Consider the following 19,595-nt stretch of genomic DNA (forward strand, 5'->3'; position numbering starts at 1 on the left):
AAAAGTTAACGAAAAGAAACAAAACCCAGGTTATAGCAACATGAGCGAGCGAGTGACAGGCGGGGGAGGTTTCCATTCAAATTCAAATGATTATACTGCATGCATTGTACGTATACGTGCGTCATCTTTTGGCGCCACAGGATTTCCATTTAAAAACTATTGCAATCCTGTTTATAAAATCTCTCTCTCTCTCTCTCTCTCTCTCTCTTTCTCTCTCCTCTCTCAGTCTCTCTCAGTCTCTCTCAGTCTCTCTCTCTCTCTCTCTCTCTCTCTCTCTCTCTCTCTCTCTCTCTCTCTCTCTCTCTCTCTCTCTCTATCTCTCCTCTCGCACATCGCGTATAGAGGCGTGTTTTAGTTTATCCATTGCAGTAAAAAAAAAAAAAAAAGTGAGAAACAATTCATATTCATCCCACCGATGTTAAGCCCTAAAACAAAACTATACAAAGATTGGGTTTTGTTTTGTTTTGTTGCCTATTTGCAATCACAGTTTTAGTGAGAGAGACAGACAAACAGAGACTGACAGACAGAGACTGACAGACAGAGACATCTTTGTATATAACCTCCCCCAAAAATGTGAGAGCAAAACTCAGGCTTTTCAGAGTTTCTTTTACGCACACACATTTCACAAGTGACGTGCATAAATGCCATTCATTTTCTGCAACATCTATACGTGCATGGTAAATATAGGCGTTCGGAAACATGCCTTTCGTTGCAAATCTCGACTCAGCATTAGCATGCATGACGATGAAAACGATCTTACAGCGATTTAATGGCCCGCGTTGGGAAACGAGATAAGTGTCTTTTACATCAAGTGTATATGCACTAAGCAGTACGGGAAGTTGAAAGGAAAACATATTAATTCTACTGATTCCTGAATGCAAATCTTCGTATGCAAACAGTAGAACATTTCCAATTCCACTCTTCGCGTTGGGATGTTTGAGAAAGTACGCTCAAAATGTGAATGTGTTGAAAAATCATGAATTTCAAGGCAACACAAAAGACAAATAATTCACTGCAAAATGGCCTCAATCTTGGTTGTGCAGCGTGAGAAAGAAACACACAAAATGTGAGCGCGTTAAAATCAGTCATGAATTTAACGCAGTTTAACATGGAGGTGCATGGCAGAACTGGACGATACACTGTTCTCTTCGCGACAGTAACCAGATCAACTGGGGTCGCGGCCTCAGCTTCTGAAGGCCGTGGATTTTTATCATAAAAGCACACGAATTAAAAAGGGTTGATATTTTAACACAACGAAAGCACTCCTGCTGTCTACATTCGTGATCATCAAAGGCAACAGAAAATCCGGAAAACGAATTACCAGAATTGTAACAATAGGAAATCCTCAGTCCTTTCACACACACAATCCCCCACCCGATATGGGACTACTAGGAAGCCATGACTAGCACGCGGCCTATAAATTAATTTGAAACAAAAATCACTTTTCATTGGGTACACTGGGACTACCCTATATGGCTATCCGAGACCATTTTACGCAGGACGGTCCGGGGCCAGGGAGAGAGAGAGAGGGGGGGGAGAGCAACACGCCATATTGCATGAAAGCATGGCGATCTTAACAAAAGAGAACGCTATGCATGAAAGCCATTGGTATAAATGCCCTGGTGTGGGTAAGCATTCTCACATGCATACACTCTTTACGAATACAATACACTGAACGACAGTATCAGATTTCACGAAAACAACAAAATAAAACGAGTTGAGTGCATGCAAGAGAACTTACAGGTCACGTTGTGTGACGACGTGTTTCCGTTAATGCGTTACCGGTTCATCTTTTGCCGCTTCACACTTGTCAGACACGCACTTGTACGGGGGAGCAGAACAATTGAAGCTCGACTTGTGAGAACAACTCGTTGAAAGGAAGTGTCTTCCTGTCGGGCCGCGAGAACGACCTGACTGGGAATCCCGTCTGAACATGATGTTGTGCAAGCTAGAGTGCTGACAAATGGGTAATACAATGACTTGAAGAGGAAGAAAAAAAGAAAGTCTCGGTGCCACGAAAACAGCATAATGAAATCATAATGCAAATAACTACGAGTTTCTTGGCCTTTTTTGCTGTACGGGCGCTCTGACAAATGAGTCGTAAGGCTTAGCTGAATGCCAGAAACTATTAAACTTCTCAGTTCCATGAAAAGTGTGTTGATATTATGCATGATACAAATCATTCCGAGTTTTCTAACGTTCCTTGCTGTAAAAGCGTGCTGACAAACGGTCAATTCGCTCAGTAAAAGTCATGCGGAACTGAGTGTAGTCCCATCATTATACAATTCATTGCGTTTCTGAGCTCTCATCGCTGTACGCTTCGTTTGTTGATAATGATCATGATAAGAATCATCCTGCATGACTGTCTATACAAGCCTTCCTCGATCGCTGAACGAGAATAATGAGATGAAAGTCAGAAACTGCAGGACGCCGCTGGCATCACACTATACAATTTATTCTGAGTTTCTGCAATCTCATCGCTATAAGAGCACGCTGGCAAATGAGCAATGGGCTTGTTTGAAAGAAAGACACTGCATGACGCAGTATAGTTCAATGCTGGTGCAGGTATCATAATACAAATATCTTATGATTTAGCAAATTGAAACTGACGAACACAACATTACTGGGTTTTATTTCTGGACAATCTTTCAGCAATACCGGTCCACACTGGAATTCCCTTTTTAAGACCCTCTCCCCCTTCTCGATCCATATTCACACTTTCTTTTTCTCAAGAGGCTGTCTTCATCGACTTAGCGCGGCATTGGACTTGTCTCGTAACATTAATATCGAGATGCGGCACTGATGCATGATGATGGTGATTAATTGCTGAGGAAAAAGCATGGCCCGGGTTGGGGTTGAATGTTACACAACAATCGGAACGACTCAGTGATAGGAAGGCAAACACAATGTCATGCTCTGTCATACACCGCATTCCTCACATATCGCTGACATAGCGATCAGCTTGCGTTCACTCAAGGACATCTATCCATGCAAACACGTATAGTAAGCATGCAAACCCACACAAACCGCAGGTTAACAAGGGCTAAAAGAAAACAAATTAAAGCACGATACGCAATAAAACACAAATTAAAAAAAACATTTTAAATACTAATTGTTTTAAAAAAGCTCCGTGTCCCTTTTTTGCGTTTTGGATTTAACACGAATACGGCAGTTTTATGTTCAAACAAAAGTTTCACATGCGACTAAGTGAATGTACGAGTATTTTACAATGGTTTTGTGTGACAAACACTTTACAACCGGCGTTTCTTTTTCAGAGTATACTGACGGTCCTTTGCTGGGAAAAACGGATTAGATCCAACAAAACCGAGATAATGAAAAATCAGGATCCCCCACCTCATCCGTTTTTCAGAGTACTAACAGACCTTCGCTAGTATAACGGATTTGATCCCCACACGACAGATAATGTAAAAAAAACAAAGTCAGGTACCACCCCCCCCCCCTCTCTCTCTCTCTCTCTGTTACACACACACACACACACACACAGACATACACACACACACACACACACACACACACAACGATCGTGCGCAGAAAGCTAATCAGAAAATCAGTACCGGCGACCTGTTAGCCTGATTATTAGCTTCAAAAGAACATAATGAACTGCGACGCAGAGAGGCGACAATGCAGAGAGACAGAGAGAGAGTCAATCTAAGGAGGTTTAACGAGGGAAAGCAAGCGGGGGGAATGCAGTTGCACGCACCATTCCGCCCACTGCATGACGTTGACATGGAGATCGACAGAGCGACATTCAAGGACACCCACCCACCCATACAAGTCGTCAGGCTTTCAAAGCTAGTGATCGCTACAGGGGGGGGGGGGGGGGGCTGGAGGAACAGTCTGTCGTTGTTTATAACTTATGTGTACACAGTACTATCGGAAGTTTCTGTTGTGTTTGTAACTATAGTCTTGAACCTTTTAGATCGGCTGCCACCTTCCAAACACACACACACACACACACACACACACACACGCACTTTCACGGACGCACGCACACAGACACACACACTCACACCTGCACGCACGCACGCGCACGCACACGCACACACACACACACACACACACACACACACACACACGAAGACGCTTTCGTTACAAGGACGTTACCGCCTTATAACGTACATAGAGAGCAATACACGATTTCTCCGCCTTTTGGCTTTGCATAAAGTCTAGTTTTCATACCAAAAAGATTGTTCGGTCGACCTAATTGGAAGGTATACCCACTGCCATTTATGATTTCGGGAACAGTGACATAACAATGTATGTGTATGCATGAACCTATACATTTTCATACAGGCAGCATGCTTGACAATTGGTGGACGGTTCTTCACAAAAACCCATGAGTATATGGAAAGTTTGATTCTGTAAAGATCATAATATATACCATGCATGATGAGTGTTTCTTAGTATAACCTTGTTTTGACTCGACCCTTATTGATACAGAGAAATAGTCATTCATAGTCAAACACACAAATATATATATATATATATTTATATATATATATATTTACACATATAGGCTCCAGAACATACCCTATGCCGCAGATTTACATATTTCCATACTTTGATGCTCAGAGACTTAACGGAACAAAAGTCACTATCATAAGTCCAAACGTTCCTTAGAAATGACGCCGTTATACAGAAAATCATTTGCGCTTCATCCACACCGTCACACCATGCATAAAGCAGCAGCTGGTTGGATAAATAGTATGCTCCCTTTGAAGACATCACAAAAAGGCATGCTGCACTAGAATGATTTTTGATGCTCGCTGGCGATCTTCTGGATGTCAGAAACAAAACGAAGCATGGGTACCCTCAAACCAATACATTTTAATCAAATTTTGATTGCACGATATTTTTAAGCAATACTTTCAATCAAATATTGACTGCCTAGAATACTTCAACTATAATTACTGAACGTTTATGCCTTCGAGATACAGGAATAGACTACATTCGCAGATAAGCCTGCAAGCACCAAAGGGCAACTGACGAGCATCGTCATACTCTTTATCGTATATCTATACAAGTTCCGCAAAAGATATATCAAGATCGTCTCATATATATATGTTCTATGTTTTTATTAAGGAGATATGCATCCTACACATGGTGCACCCAGTGGAAAAAAATGAAATGCATGACATGGTATAAAGAAATAGCTGCAGCTGACAGCTGTTCGCATATTATATATCGATTCGTGGTTCGCTTGACAAATAGCAAATGCGTGTCTGGGAAATTATGAACGCATTCTCTCTCCCTCTCTCTCACTCTCCTAAGGACAGATTGTAAGAAAAGGTCTATAGGCTTAAATCTTTATCCTTGTAAAATAAAGTTCAGTCAGTCTCAGTCTCTCTCCCTCTCTCTCTCCAACCTCCGGCACAGTATACTGATTTTAATAGACTGAACGGCTTTTTTAAACTTAATAATTCACATGAAGTGCATGTTACAAGGTTCATGCCATGGCTGCGCGTTGGGTATTGAGTTTGGGGGAATCGAAGTGCATCGTATAAGTTGACATAACTGCTTTTTATGTAAATATGATTATATTCAGGCTGGCACGTGGATATTTCTCAACGACAACTTAGAAAAAAATATTTTAGGCACGCCCGAAAACAAATCTTTACCAAAAATGCCGTGCAGAAACAAACACGCCCGCGTGTGCATATCAGAACCGGGCCCCTTTAATGCTTTATACATGGAGGGAATAATGTTAAGCAAAATAAAAGGACCTCGAGTGACCTTGAATATCGTCGAGAGACAGCTTTACAGTCATTTTGTTCCACTCTCAAAACTATGCAATAACTCTAGCGGTTGAAAAAGAGTTTCTATTATTTAGCATAATCCCCCGTTTGTGTCGAGAGTGGGTGAATTATTCACTTTTTCGTTTGTCAGCAAAGGCGCCATGTGATTATATACAGTAGCTGAAAAATTCAACACTTTGCCTCAAAGAACAGGAAGTCATTTACATGCGCGTTTTTCGTTTTTCTTTTTTCTTTAGTAAAAATAATCCTAAAGAAGCGGATGTTCGTATCTTGTTACTCATATGATCGTTTTCATCGGAGTAAACGAGGGTTATAACTCTTTTTTTTAACTGGCAAATACAAAAGAACTTTTAAATAAAATAGCATCAAGTATAAGAAACGTATATATATATATATAAACAACAGTCGACCAGCAAACCAGCCATGTGCATGGGATCTGGAAGAAAAGGAAAACAGAGAAGAAAAAACACACACAAGTACATACACTGAAACAAACACACTCAATGAAACAGGCACACACACGTACGCACGCGTGCCCACACACACACACACACAAACTGAAACACACACTGAAACACACACACACGCGCACACACACATGCACACACACACACACACACACACACACACACACTCACACACTCACACACACACACACACACACACACACACACTCACACACACACACACACACACACACACACACACTCAATTCGAACAAAACCCCTTGATCTCTCTGTATAATACAACGAACAAAAAATACAGAGCAAGTATGCTCTTTCAAAAAACATCTGTGTCCGTCAAATGTCAGAGGTACACGATGACGGAAATGCTGAACACAGCGTGGTGACACTCTAAGCGCAAACACAGTAAAACCTGCTGTAAACAACGACCCTACGACGATCAACTGTATTCTGCTTGTGTGGGATTAGGCCCCCTAAAACACTTGTTGCATGCACTCACAAAGAGGATACAGGTAGAAAGTTTCTTTCTTTCTTTATTTGGTGTTTAACGTCGTTTTCAACCGTTCAAGGTTATATCGCGACGGAGTAGAAAGTTTGAAAAATGTTGTGGGTCGGCAGCATATATATATACATTGAGGGCCGTTCCTGTCACTGTGAACAGGGGTGTTTTCTCCTCCTACACCTCATTTTGTCTTTTATTTGTTCGAGTGTATAGAAAAGACAATGTTTTTCCCAAAACCATCAGGATATGTGCACAGGATGGGAAACTGAAATTAGGATGAAATTCACCAATCAAACACGAGAAATGTACTGGATTTCATGAAAACAGGACTATAATACTAATAATCTTATTTCTAACAGAAAATACATTGCAGTACTATACCCATTCAGCAGATACCGTTTCACACGAGCGATGTTTTAAATCAAGGAGAAACTTTAGCCTTTAAGGTTGTGAATTGATTGACGAAAGTCGTTCCCATGCAGACGTTTCCTTACATGAAAAGAATTAGGATCTCCCGAGTATATAGAATGATGGTTAACGTACAATAAATTGCATTTCCTCAGCCAGAGAATCATTCATGTTTTAGCCACTATACAAACATACTATACGCATTCATATTGCAGAAGACAATGGTAATCGCTTTTCACATAGATGGACATTTTGTATTTTGAGGTTATGATAGTAAACACCCTGTCGGTGCCGTGCAAGCAAAAAGCTGAGACAACGAAGACTGAGAGGCTTCACCAAAAGATATGTCGGCAGAGAAAGACAGGCAGCCAGAAAAACAGTGCGTATAACACACACACACACACACACACACACACACACACACACAGTACAGGTTCAACTGAACTGCAAATGTCCATTGCCTAAGACCGCAGTTTGGGGATGCACTGTGTGAGTGTGTCTAAGTGTTGCATGCATGCACTGACGGTTTTCTCATTGTGTCTGTACATGTCTTACCTATCGCAACAAGCACAGTGTTGCCAGTCGTGTTGCAACACGCAAGTCACTTGCACAGCTTCGGCCGGCAAACGAACAGGCAGGCTATATAATTCAGTTGCATTGTATTTGCATTCTCTGCGTGTAAAAGTTACGTAACCGTAACTCCAAAATCTAGGTGAATGATCCGGTGGAAACACATGTATACATGCATGTGGTTCTCTCTCTCTCTCTCTCTCTCTCTCTCTCTCTCTCTCTCTCTCTCTCTCTCTCTCTCTCTCTCTCTCTCTCTCTCTCACACACACACACACCACACCTTCCACCCCCAAACCATTTAAACCTGCCAATACGATAAATTGGGTTAAAGGGGGCGGGGTCATGTCAAACTGACTTTTATGTAATGATCACAACTCGACGTATCATGTGGCTGCGCTCAGGTCGAGTTCAATGTACTTTCTGGTGTCCTCACGGGGTCGCATCTAATTGTTCTCAACACAAATTTGACAGCTTATCGTGGGAGAAATCTCCGATATAAGCAAACAAGATAAAGGCTCAATGATTTGTTTGTTTGTTTGTTCGTTCATGGGCTGAAACTCCCACGGCTTTTACGTGTATGACCGTTTTTACCCCGCCATTTAGGCAGCCATACGCCGCTTTCGGAGGAAGCATGCTCGGTATTTTCGCGTTTCTTTTACCCACCGAACTCTGACATGGATTACAGGATCTTTTTCATGCGCACTTGGTCTTGTGCTTGCGTGTACACACGGGGGTGTTCGGACACCGAGGAGAGTCTGCACACAAAGTTGACTCTGAGAAATAAATCTCTCGCCGAACGTGGGGACGAACTCACGCTGACAGCGGCCAACTGGATACAAATCCAGCGCGCTACCGACTGAGATACATCCCCGCCCAAAGGCTCAATGCTAAATCGATTCACCTTTTTCCTTTGATGAAAACTCAAGACACCGGCGTGTCATTCTCGAGTAGAAAAGTGATTACCCCCCCTTGTCACAACAGCATGTATATCAACATAATTTTTGCCAAAATATCAACATAGCATCCCTGACGTCGGCGAAGGAAAACCAGGTTGATGCCAGGGAAGAGTGCTGATAATGAGCCGTTATATCCTCAATTTCTCCATGGCAACTGACACTCCCCCCCCCTCCCCCGGTCATCAGAGCTTCCTGTCCCCCCGCCCGCGTTGACCCCAGCTGGCTGTGTGCAAGAATTGCAGGCTTGGCAAATGTCAACAGGGTCCGTACCGCCATGGGGGTCTGTCAGCAGCAACATCACAACACTGACACTGGGTGACAGGCCCTGGGATGGTAGTGTCCACCGTCACCATCACCACCCACACTCTTCTTCCTTTCTGTATTGCACGGCGCAAGGTGGACGATAGATAATGGGCAAGCATCATCAGAATGGACCAGCTAGACCAGAAAGCTGGCAGCTGGAGGGATGGTGAGGAGCGAGCCAGCACGGCAGTGTAGCGCTGACTGGGGGCCTTGGAGCGGCCACACTGATCAATATTCCTCTCTCTCTCAACAACCTGGGCCCAGCGCGCCGCGGCCGCCATCTTGCCATGTTGCAGACGACTCTACCAGCTAGCGCTATCCCGAGACTTTTCGGGCGCAGAGTCGGACTCCGCCAGGACATTTTTGAAAAGCAAAAGCGGATATTTGTAGCACAGTACAAGATCAAAAATCGTCTTACCTCCAGTGACCTTGAAACGTCGTCAGGGGCTGGTGATCAGGCAAAATGCAACATAACTGTCCAAATACACAACAGTCGTCTGCGCAGATGTGCGGCGTTGGTCATGTGACTGGGGTAATTGACACTAGCCGCTATCGACATTCCTTCAAAGGCAGACTAGAGAGAGAAGGGGAGAGCGCGCGGCGGGCTCGCTGGTCGTCAGCAGGCGGGGCGGACCAGACCGGCAACACACACTACACTACTGACTCCACCACTCTACCGCTCAGTCTGTCACGGTGTGTGTGTGTGTGTGTGTGCCGCTACAACTAGGCCCTTCTTCTTCCCTTTGTTTTGCCCTATCATATACACACACCCCCTTCCCCAACAACACATTCATGCGCCCCGAAAGTAGTTCCCTTGGCCCTAGACAGGGTCACGCACGAACACTGGCTAGAAAACGCACGACTAAGCTAATCGTCTCTAATGGTCTGTGCTCAGCGCGCTCTCCAGCAGACTGACATAGAAAAATACACTGACGTAAAACGAGGTCGCCCCGCGGCTGACTTTCCGAGATATCTCGCCACCTCGCGCCACAACACTGAAAATGCAAATTGTGCTTGACGTACAAACGGGGCAAAGAAAAGAGTACACGTGGACCTACATGGAGTGTAGCAAAATGAACACACAGCAAAGCCAGGAACGGTGGTTGTGTGGAGGGACTGTTCACCTGACGTGACCTCTTCACCGACACGGCTGGATGTGGGTTGTGTGACGTAGGCAAGCCCCGACCACAACGGTGACCGCAACGTTCTGCGGTTAGCCGCGCGTTGGTGGTGGTGGAGGTGGCCTCAAGGCTGTTTTCGGGATCCGGCCTGGAAACAGACACACCTTTTAGGAATCGCAAACGGGATGCCGTTTTATTCAAATGTTTGTTTAAAACTCCAGGCGATATGCATGGTTGCATTTATAAGATGCGAGACTGGCATGTACGGTTAAGCATTTAGTTAACAGCACGTGTGAATGGCTTTATGTGTGATCATCTTTTGTTTTGTATGTTTTAAGAAGTGTCAATTAACGGTACCCTCCTTCCAGCGTGTAAACAAACATGTGAACCACTACAGATCTGGCAAGGCTTCACTAGAGGTAAGAGCAACTTCCCACTTGGACACATACGGTCATACCACAAATCAACAGCCTGAAAAGCAAAAGCGGATTGGTTTTGTTTGTTTGTTCGTTCATGGGCTGAAACTCCCACGGCTTTTACGTGTATGACCGTTTTTACTCCACCATTTAGGCAGCCATACGCCGCTTTCGGAGGAAGCATGCTGGGTATTTTCGTGTTTCTATAACCCACCGAACTCTGACATGGATTACAGGATCTTTTCCGTGCGCACTTGGTCTTGTGTTTGCGTGTACACACGGGGGTGTTCGGACACCGAGGAGAGTCTGCACACAAAGTTGAATCTGAGAAATAAATCTCTCGCCGAACGTGGGGACGAACTCACGCTGACAGCGGCCAACTGGATACAAATCCAGCGCACTATCGACTGAGCTACATCCCCGCCCTAAAATCGGATATATATAGCACAGTCAAAGATAAAAAATCCAAAAAATCGTCCTACCTCCACTGAGTGACCTTCAAACGTCGTCGGTGATCAGGCAAAACGCAACATAACTGTCCAAAATGCACAACAGTCGTCTGTAGAGATGTGCGGCGTTGGTCGTGTGACTGGGGTAATTGATACTAGCCGTGATAGAATAAGAGCATCTTCTCACTGGACACTTACCACAAGGCAACAGCCTGGCTGCTTCCTTATAAGTAGAGTTGATTTGTTGGTGAACTTCTTCTCCTTCTCCTTCTGCGTTCGATGTTATGGCCGTTAAATCCTCAGTTCGGTGGCTGGCAAGAAGTCCGCAGTTTTGGTGAACTAATTTCGCAGATTTACACTCGCGTCAGTTAAAAATTACTTAAGCAAAGAAATTCCAATGCCGCACACACACAAAAAACCAGTCATGCTGTTAGCGTGTCCAGGGGAAATAAAGCTCTCACAATCCTGGACAGATAGGTGGTGACTGACTTACACGCGGGAAAGACAAAATATGAATATATCTTTCTTCGACTCCAAACCTGAAGGTCTTGGATTCAAACCCAGCTCGTCGGTATGTTTCTTCGAAGCACGAAATATTCATTTAGAGAGCATACATCTGGAAAAAAAACTGGACAAACATATATAACAGACTGAGTGGCATACAAGAAAAAACGGAACATCATCTACTGTTCGGGGCACGTTTCTGGTTTTATTCTTTAAACCTAGAAGATACGGTTTTGTTGCTATGTCCAAATTATGGATGGACTAACAGTAGAAGCAAGTGCATGATTAAATCCAAAACATTTGCAGTCCTTTTCAGTCCTAAGACTATACTCCTCTCAGTTTCTTCTCTAAAGGCCACAATAAAGGAACTGAACTTGTATATAACTGATAACTGTACGTGTATTCTGATCCATCAACAACACAATAACTCCCTACCCCTACCCACACCCAAGCACGCACGACGCAACACCCCCCATACACACACACACACATACACACACACACACTACACACACACACACACACACACAAACACACACACACACACACACACACACACACATATGCGCGCGCTTTTGAAACATAAGATGGGATTTTGAGCACAGAAGAAATAATCATTAAACAACTGTAATGTCAGAGTTGTCCACAATATTATATGCAGGAATGTCACAGTCGTTTGGCGGCGTCACAATCGCCGACACTCATTTCAATTCACATGCCGGCACACACAAAATAATACAGAAATAAAGAAAGAAATGAAAATTTGAATAAACCTTAGCCGTCATTTCGGCAGAATTGTATGCCCAACCTTTTCACAGTGGGAATTGTACATGTTGACGCCATGCATGGACTATCGAAAACTGCCGAAAACTGCATGCACAAACTCTTATTCGCATTTCGGTGAATGAGGCCCCCCCCCCCCCCCCCCCAAAATGAGTCTGTTTCTGTGAACGATTTTCTACACATAGTGCATTGTGTGCATAACCTCTGCTGTACTGTCATGTCTTTACTAAACTCTTTCTTATAATCTGTGATTAGAAAAAATATAGCGGAACGAACCAGAACACAATAATATGTGCTATATGTGGGGTACTTGTCCCAAAACAATAATTTTTAAAAATCAGAGTAATCAAAGTTTCATCTTTGTCCCAATCACGTAAGAAAAAGTCGCCATGCATGCAGTTTCCAAGAACTAAACATTATCTATAGATAATTATTATCTGACACTGTAGATTTGTAGTTTGTCGGATGAAACGTTTTAACAAAAGAAAATGGCATCTCACATGCAGGCGAATAAAATTCTGAGGCTAAAATAACGCGCAAGGGTTTCATGAAAACATAACTTCAGCAAAATGTTTCAACAACCGATCGAGAAGACACACTGTGTGACTGAGTCACTTGACAGCGAAGAAAGCTTACATTTTTGTTTTATTCGTGTACAGTTTTTCTGTCAAGCATATACGCATACAAGAGAAATGTTGCAAATAAATATGTGCGGGCGTTTTTAAATGATGCAACCGACTGCATAAAAACAAAATATGATTTAAGTCCATCGAAGAATGGACATCTTAACAGTTATGTATTTCAGGCCGTCGGTTTTGATACTTCACTAATAAAAAATTAATGTAAAAACGCAGTAAGCGACTTTGTGATAATAAACTCAGCTGCGTGCCAACGCAAGCTGTTCAACTCAATTTCCAATGGCTATTTTCTGTTCAAACGACGTAATTGTTCTGTTCGTCTCAGTCAGTCGAAGTGTAATCGAACAGCATGTTGTTTCTTGATTTGTTGGATCTTTGCTGGATGTGGTTTTTTTCTAAACCAATATTTTGACGTCAGCAGTTGACATTTACACAAGAAGCGGTTTCACATAATTAAAGGAAAAAACCGATTTAATTTCAAAACAAAAATAAATTAATTCGCTTGTATCTTCGTGTAACTGCGATTCGAAATGAAGACACATTCGCGCAATCCTTGTACAATCAATTAAAACAAATTAATGCGTATTAAATTGCTGATTGCTTGTGTGCATGCATGCATGTGTGTGGGTGTGTGTGTGTGTGTGTGTGTGTGTGTGTGTGTGTGTGTGTGTGTGTGTGTGTGTGTGCGTGTACACGCGTGCGTGTGTGTGTGTGTGCATGTGTGTGTGTGTTAGTGTGTGTGCGTGTATGTTTGTGTGTGTGTGTGTATGGATGTGTGTGTGTGTATGGATGTGTGTGTGTGTGTGTGTCTGTGTCTGTGTCTGTCTGTGTCTGTCTGTGTCTGTGTGTGTCTGAGGGCATGTAACACAGAGAGAGAGAGAGAGAGACGTAAGACGTAAGACATTTTATTGATTAAACACACAAGGTTCATTTCAACGGGGTGTGGGGAGGGGGGGTCAGTAATACATGCCGTGTGTTTGTATTCATGGACAGTCACATGGTTTTATCTCTTTCTCTCTAACATACACTCACACGAACGCACGCACGCTCTCACTCTCTCTCTCTCCCTCTCTCATTCTCTCAAACCTAAAAACATATCCAGCGCATGAATTAACACGATGGATCGGTGCAACGACAAACAAGTTTACAGTACTAACATACATTATGTGTGTGTGTGTACGCGCGCGCGCGCGCGTGCGCGTGTGTGTGTGTGTGCATTTGTGTGTGTGTTAGTGTGTGTGCGTGTATGTTTGTGTGTGTGTGTGTGTGTGTGCGTGCGTGTACACGCGCGCGCGTGCGTGTGTGTGTGTGTGTGTGTGTGTGTGTGTGTGTGTGTGTGTGTGTGTATGTGTATCTGTGTCTGTGTGTGTCTGAGGGCATGTAACACAGAGAGAGAGAGAGAGAGAGAGAGAGAGAGGGGGGGAGGGGGGGTGCCTGCCTTTTTACATTTAGTCAAGTTTTGACTAAATGTTTTAACGTAGAGGGGGAATCAAGACGAGGGTCGTGGTGTATGTGTGTGTGTGTCTCTCTCTGTCTGTCTGTCTGTCTGTCTGTCTGTCTGTCTGTCTGTCTGTCTGTCTGTCTGTCTGTGCGTGTGTGTGTGTAGAGCGATTCAGACCAAACTACTGGACCGATCTTTATGAAATTTGACATGAGAGTTCCTGGGAATGATATCCCCGGACGTTTTTTTCTTTTTTTCGATAAATACTTTTAATGACGTCATATCCGGCTTTTTGTAAAAGTTGAGGCGGCACTGTCACACCCTCATTTTTCAATCAAATTGATTGAAATTTTTGTAAAGCAATCTTCGACGAAGGCCGGACTTCGGTATTGCATTTGGGCGGGGATGTAGCTCAGTCGGTAGCGCGCTGGATTTGTATCCAGTTGGCCGCTGTCAGCGTGAGTTCGTCCCCACGTTCGGCGAGAGATTTATTTCTCAGAGTCAACTTTGTGTGCAGACTCTCCTCGGTGTCCGAACACCCCCGTGTGTACACGCAAGCACAAGACCAAGTGCGCACGAAAAAGATCCTGTAATCCATGTCAGACTGAGTTCGGTGGGTTATAGAAACACAAAAATACCCAGCATGCTTCCTCCGAAAACAGCGTATGGCTGCCTAAATGGCGGGGACGGTCATACACGTAAAATTCCATTCGTGCAAAAAACACGAGTGTACGTGGGAGTTTCAGCCCACGAACGCAGAAGAAGAAGAAGAAGAAGAAGGTATTGCATTTCAGCTTGGTGGCTTAAAAATTAATTAATGACTTTGGTCATTAAAAATCTGAAAATTGTAATAACTTTTTTTTATATAAAACGATCCAATTTACGTTAATCTTATTCTACATCATTTCCTGATTCCAAAAACATATAAATATGTTATATTTGGATTAAAAACAAGCTCTGAAAATTAAAAATATAAAAATTATTATCAAAATTAAATTTCCGAAATCGATTTAAAAACAATTTCATCTTATTTCTTGTCGGTTCCTGATTCCAAAAACATATAGATATGATATGTTTGGATTAAAAACACGCTCAGAAAGTTAAAACGAAGAGAGGTACAGAAAAGCGAAACCACTACCGCGCTGAACAGGCTCGTCAGTTTCACTCCGTTTTGCACAAGCGGCGGACTACGGTCATTGTGAAAAAATGCAGTGCGTTCAGTTTCATTCTGTGAGTTCCACAGCTTGACTAAATGTAGTAATTTCGCCTTACGCGACTTGTTGTATTATCTGTTTGGTGGGGATCAAATCCGTTATACCACGAAGGTCCGTTATTATTCTGAAAAACGTAGGAAGAGGTATGATCCTGATTTTTCATTATTTCAGTTTTGTTCATGTTGACTGTTATCCGCTTCTCCCAGCAAATGAACGTCAATACTCTGAAAAAAAACCGCCGGTGTTTGTCACCAAAACCTTTGTAAAATGCACGTATATGCACTCACTTAACCGCATGTGAAACTTTTGTTTGAACATAAAACTGCCGTATCCTTGTTGAATCTTTGTTAAATCTACGACACCAACGGAGCTTTTCAAATTTTATTTTTCTAATTTTATTTGTGTACGGTATTGTAGTGTGTGTGTGTGTGTGTGTGTGTGTGTGTGTGCGTGTATGTGTCTTTGTGTGTGTGTGTGTGTGTGTGTGTGTGTGTGTGTGTGTGTGTGTATGTGTGTGTGTGTGTGTGTGTGTGTGTGTGTGTAAGTCTGTAGGTATAAGGTCGTCTCGTATGAGAAAATAATATAATATTATAAATGAATAAATAATTCTTTTTGTTAAAACAAGTTCACATTCATAACAGAGCGGTCTGTTTGGCAAAGGACATCGTGTGTAGCACTCTAAATCAAAGTGTTCTAATTTAGAACACTCTAAATGTTGCTAACTAAAGGCACAGTAAGCCTCCCGTAAACCATCACAGATACGGTCAGGCTTTTACACATAGTACAAACACCCTTTCATCACTCACCAAATGAAAACATCCTAGGTGCCCTCCGTAAAGAGCGAACAATTTTCAAAGAATTTATTTTTGCGTGGTTTATCTTACCCCTGAGCCATCGTGAACCCGTGTGATCCAGTTTCCCTTTTTCACAATGTAGTCGTCAGTTAGTCATTTGAATGCGACTCGATGTGAGCTTATCTACAATAGCACGTTTTTATGCACGAAACAAACGGCTGTGGTTCACAAGAACTCTAGCGATGGCTTTTGACTGTTGAGAGGAACGGCGATATGCATAAACCGTCGTCTGCTACGACCCTTGCGTGACCCTGCTTCCGGGCTTTTCTTTTTTCAAACTTTCACAACTTCGAATTGTACTGATCTTGTCTTGATGAAAAAAGAATTCTTTGATGATTAAAGAATGTTTGTGTAACAAGCTGTCAATTTATTATTTAGATTTTAAAAGTTAGGTCTAGCGCAAAAACGCACCACGGTCCAAAAACATTCTGGTAATCATCGATCCACGGCTATCGCCAGTTTACATCCATAGAATGAGACCCGCTTCTGCATAACACATCATGCACCGAAAAGACCCATCTCCCGATACTTCTTTCTGGTGCACAAGTTCTGCTGATTCTGCTGTGTCTGATTTTGTCCCGCAAGAACCACGTATGTCGAAATACGTGGTTTGGGCTGACCACAGCAAGTTAGTTGCAATCAGAAATGTCCCTGCCAGAACCCCGTATCCGAAGATACAGGGTTCTGGCAGGGAACGTTCTAAGCTTCTTACCGCAGTGATGCCAGCTAGAACCCCGTATCTCAAGATACAGGGTTCTGGCAGGGAACGTTCTATGATTCTTACCGCAGTGATGCCTGCCAGAACCCCGTATCTCAAGATACAGGGTTTTGGCAGGAATGGTTTGCATACAACAAGCGATACTTGGTTTGAGAATTGATCAATAAATCGATCACTTTTGAGTTTTGGGTTCAAACTCAAAATTTACACTAAAGATAACGTCGGTACCTATATTTTGGTGTAAAAAAATGACAATCACCAAAAAGTCGAGATACCGGGTTCTGGCAGGGAACCCTCGAAATGTAGTAATTTCGCCTTACGCGACTTGTTCTTCTTATAACTGATGTTATTGGTCTTGCAACGTGACCGACTATATAGTGGCAATTTTGATTTACAATAATTTGTATCATGATTTCAAGGAACGGGCCGGACGGCCGGTGAGTTAGGGGGTCAGGAGTCGAGGGCATAGTTAAATACAGTGAGTATGAAACGCGTTTGAATGTCACAATTAAATTTAAATAAAAAAATAAAATAAAAAAAGAACAACGAATACACTTAGAACGAAATAACAGAAAAACACGCACTTAAACATCTTTTGTCATAACAAAAATTGCGTTTCAGCACTACATGAAACAAAGCAAGGTGCTGTTAAGATTGTGTTTGCACGCTCTCTTTTTCTGCGATTTTCACTGTTTATTTCAGCTGCGGAGATACCAAACGGAATCGATCATATTCGAAGTTTCGTACGCGCGAGTCTTATGTTGCATGCCATAATTGTCCCGACAAAAATATCTTCGTAAGTTGATCTTTTCTCTTTATTATCATCAGAGACATACTGCATGTTATGTATCGATTAATCAAGAATCGATTATAAAAGCCAAAAAGTTGATGTTTTTACCCTGTTTTGTTATTAGCTAAAATCTTAGTCGAAACTCTTCTTTTTATATTTAGTCAAGTTTTGACTAAATATTTTAACATCGAGGGGGAATCGAAACGAGGGTCGTGGTGTATGTGCGTGTGTGTGTGTGTGTGTGTGTCTGTCTGTGTGTGTGTGTGTGTAGAGCGATTCAGACTAAACTACTGGACCGATCTTTATGAAATTTGACATGAGAGTTCCTGGGTATGAAATCCCCGAACGTTTTTTTCATTTTTTTGATAAATGTCTTTGATGACGTCATATCCGGATTTTCGTGAAAGTTGAGGCGGCACTGTCACGCCCTCATTTTTCAACCAAATTGGTTGAAATTTTGGTCAAGTAATCTTCGACGAAGCCCGGACTTCGGTATTGCATTTCAGCTTGGTGGCTTAAAAATTAATTAATGACTTTGGTCATTAAAAATCTGAAAATTGTAAAAAAAAATAAAAATTTATAAAACGATCCAAATTTACGTTTATCTTATTCTCCATCATTTGCTGATTCCAAAAACATATAAATATGTTATATTCGGATTAAAAACAAGCTCTGAAAATTAAATATATAAAAATTATTATCAAAATTAAATTGTCCAAATCAATTTAAAAACACTTTCATCTTATTCCTTGTCGGTTCCTGATTCCAAAAACATATAGATATGATATGTTTGGATTAAAAACACGCTCAGAAAGTTAAAACAAAGAGAGGTACAGAAAAGCGTGCTATCCTTCTTAGCGCAACTACTACCCCGCTCTTCTTGTCAATTTCACTGCCTTTGCCATGAGCGCTGGACTGACGATGCTACGAGTATACGGTCTTGCTGAAAAATGGTATTGCGTTCAGTTTCATTCTGTGAGTTCGACAGCTACTTGACTAAATATTGTATTTTCGCCTTACGCGACTTGTTATATAATTTAGTCAAGTTTTGACTAAATGTTTTAACGTAGAGGGGGGAATCGAGACGAGGGTGTGGTGTGTGTGCGTGTGTGTGTGTGTAGAGCGATTGAGAGTAAACTACTGGACCGATCTTTATGAAATTTGACATGAGAGTTCCTGGGTATGACATCCCCAGGCTTTTTTTTTCATTTTTTCGATAAATATCTTTGATGACGTCATATCCGGCTTTTTGTAAAAGTTGAGGCGGCACTGTCACACCCTCATTTTTCAATCAAATTGATTGAAATTTTGGCCAAGCAATCTTCGACGAAGGCCGGACTTCGGTATTGCATTTCAGCTTGGTGGTTTAAAAATTAATTAATGACTTTGGTCATTAAAAATCTGAAAATTGTAATTAAAATTATTTTTTTATAAAACGATCCAAATTTACGTTCATCTTATTTTTCATCATTTTCTGATTCCAAAAACATATAAATATGTTATATTCGGATTAAAAACAAGGTCTGAAAATTAAAAATATAAAAATTATTATCAAAATCAAATTTCCGAAATCGATTTAAAAACACTTTTATCTTATTCCTTGTTGGTTCCTGATTCCAAAAACATATAGATATGATATGTTTGGATTAAAAACACGCTCAGAAAGTTAAAACGAAGAGAGGTACAG

At 42.1% G+C, this 19,595-nt stretch overlaps 1 protein-coding gene across 1 annotated transcript in view; it reads right to left on the reverse strand.

The window, feature by feature from the left end:
* Positions 1–9,806, reverse strand: part of LOC138981742 (uncharacterized) — a 105,941-nt gene extending 96,135 nt beyond the window's left edge. The window contains exon 1 of the mRNA XM_070354818.1: positions 9,399–9,806. The gene's annotated coding sequence lies outside the window, so the exon portion shown is untranslated. The remainder of the gene's footprint in view (positions 1–9,398) is intronic.
* Between the last annotated feature and the right edge of the window lie 9,789 nt (positions 9,807–19,595).

The sequence above is a fragment of the Littorina saxatilis genome, linkage group LG12 (assembly GCF_037325665.1).
Source record: "Littorina saxatilis isolate snail1 linkage group LG12, US_GU_Lsax_2.0, whole genome shotgun sequence".
Classification (NCBI taxonomy): Eukaryota; Metazoa; Mollusca; class Gastropoda; order Littorinimorpha; family Littorinidae; genus Littorina; species Littorina saxatilis.